General features: G+C 40.3%; 1 pseudogene; it reads left to right on the forward strand.

The window, feature by feature from the left end:
• The first annotated feature begins 219 nt into the window (after positions 1-219).
• On the forward strand, positions 220-432 carry LOC102920837 (small integral membrane protein 15-like; annotated as a pseudogene).
• The last annotated feature ends 2,383 nt before the right edge of the window (positions 433-2,815 follow it).

Here is a 2,815-nt window from a genome sequence, read left to right on the forward strand (position 1 = left end):
ATTGGCTACGTAGCAAGACATATCCTTCAGAAAGTATATTGACAATAGAGATGTATTTCTTAAGAATATGTAAGTATAGCTTTTCTGCTTCTGTCCTGGAGTATTTAAACCTCTCCAAGGTGTGTAGCAGAGCTTAAGACAACCAATGGCCATCTGAATTGTGATTGGTTCACTGATGATCCCTGGAAAAAAAATTAAAGATCACTACTACAGTACAAAATGCTCGACATAAGGGCTTGGGCCATGTATGTTGTGCAGTGGATGGCAAAAGACCCATACGACTTCCTTATAACAGGTATTTTGGCTCTTGCTCTGCTGTTCCTAGTTAGTGCTGTATAGTCCTGGAATTTGGCCAAGATGATTGAAGCCAGAGAGAAGGAACAAAAACATCAAGAAAATATTTTCAAGGCTAAATGGTTTAGAAAGGATTGAGGGAGTAAACAGGTTTTGCAGGTAGAGAAAAATCCTGTAGAAAATCCTGTAACTTTGGAAGGAGTCACTAAGGATCCACTAAGGCATCCAATTTTATGATAGTATTATTTAGAAAATAAATCCTGTCTCACCTCAATCAACACTGTAGTAACTTTTAGGCTTGGAAATTGAAGTTTGTTGGTGTCTACTGACAGGTATTATAAGTTAGCATTTATTCTACAGGAGGAGCATGCCCAACCTGAAAATCCAAACCCAACGTGCTGCAAAATCTGACACCTGTGTTCAGACTTGCTGCCAAAGGGGGAAATTCCACACAGGTGCACTAAAATGTTATGTAAAATTTACCTTCAAGCTGTAAGAAACACATATGATTTTTTGTTTAGACTTCTATCCCATCCTCAGAGTGATATGTAAATACTCGAGAATCTGAAAAAAAAATATTCCTAGCCTCAAGCATTTACTTTGAAGCATTCAGTAACAAATGGGGTGTCTTCATCAACACCCCCCCCCTCCTCAAGGCCCAAGGAACTATACAGAAGAGGTGAAAAGATTGGAAGAGCAAGAGGAGATGGATGACACTAAGAAAAGTGTATCTTCTAAACACAACAGGCTTAATGCGCATATAAACTCAGACTGGCAGCATGCGGAGGGCCTACAAAGGTTCAAGCCAGACGGGGTCCCAGCACTAAAGCGGGGAAGTGAACACAAAGTCCCACCCCTAACAAAGAAGCTATTTGCAATTCACACCCGCTGGCAAAGGAAAAATCCCTTTCTCCGATGGAATCTCGCTGGATATGTTAGCCACACTTTGGGGTAGGTACCAGGTCCAGGAGTAGATGGCCAACATGAAACAAATGTATTTTTGTAGGTTTTTTTGTCTCAGTTTGCTTTGCTTGGGCTTTTTTTTTGTTGTTGTTCTATTGGTCCTTTGTATAATTTGGTTTCCAGTGTGTGTGTGTGTGTGTGTGTGTGTGTGTGTGTGTGTGTGTGTGTGTGTGTGTGTGTATTTCTTGCTTTTGTTTTTGTCTGTTTTTAAAGAGAGGGACAGAGAGAATTAAGTTTGGTGGGTAGGGAAGATCTAGGGGAGGGAAAACCATGATCGAAATATATTGTATGAAAAAAAATTCAATTAAAAAAGAATTTGAAGCCTTGGCTTGAGGTTGTGAGGAGCCACAGTGTTGGTTCCATAGGCAGCTAGATGTTTCCTTAGAGGGCCAGATCCTGTTTTCTCTTTCCTAAAAGATGATGATAGCAAAAAAAAAATCATTTACTTGCTGGGCAGTGGTGGCACACACCTTTAACTTTTTGTTTGTTTTTGTTTTTCAAGACAGGATTTCTCTGTGTAGTTTTGGTGCCTGTCCTGGATCTCACTCTGTAGACCAGGCTGGCCTTGAACTCATAGAGATCCACCTGGCTCTGCCTCCTGAGTGCTGGGATTAAAGGTGTGTGCCACCACTGCGTGGCTGGTGAGTTCCAGGACAGCCAAGGCTACAAAGAGAAACCCTGTCTTGAAAAACTGAATATATATATATATTCAACCTGTAGTAAAGATTCTTTAAAACTGACAGTCATTTGTCATTTTGGAGCTTATGCACTTAAGTGAAAATCATTGTGTGAAGAAAAATGGCTTTAGATTAGAAATACTATTCAAATGGTGTTTTAAAATGGGATCAGTTCTGGACAGAGGATATTGAGAATGTAAAAGAATTCCCTTCTGAAGCGAAAAGTTTCTTTGGCTTAAAATATGTACAGTATTTTTGTTGTTTTTGATACATGGTCTCTCTACCTAGCTCTGGCTATCCTGGAACTCACCATGTAGACCAGGCTGGCCTTGAACTTACAACAATTGGTCTGCCTCTGCTTCCCAAGTGCAGGAATTAAAGGTTAAAATGTACAGGTCAGAAGAGGGCGCCAGGTCTCATTACAGATGGTTGTGAGCCACCATGTGGGTGATGGGAATTGAACTCAGGACCTGTGGAAGAGCAGCCAGTGCTCTTAACTGCTGTGCCATCTCTCCGGCCCCAATTTTACAATTCTTATTGCTTAATTATTGGAATGGAAGCATTACTGACTTTCTTAAGGGAAAATTGAAATTAATGTGTGTGTCTATTTGCATTTTTTGACTTTAGCCTTGTGACAACTGGTAATTATCAAGACCTTCTGCATTTTTAAACCAAATTTTAGAAAAGATTCTCATTATCTTGACAATCTCAGACATCACCTACTGGACTGAATAATGTTGTGTCAAGCACTGCCACTTTCTTAAGTGAGAAGAGTACCATGTTTTATAGCTGGCAGGGAAAATGCCAAGTACTGTCACGACCTTGGGCTCTGTTTTTCTCGTATGTACTACCCATCAGAACTGTGAAACAGTTAACCGGCA

This window comes from Peromyscus maniculatus, chromosome X, assembly GCF_049852395.1.
Source record: "Peromyscus maniculatus bairdii isolate BWxNUB_F1_BW_parent chromosome X, HU_Pman_BW_mat_3.1, whole genome shotgun sequence".
NCBI lineage: Eukaryota > Metazoa > Chordata > Mammalia > Rodentia > Cricetidae > Peromyscus > Peromyscus maniculatus.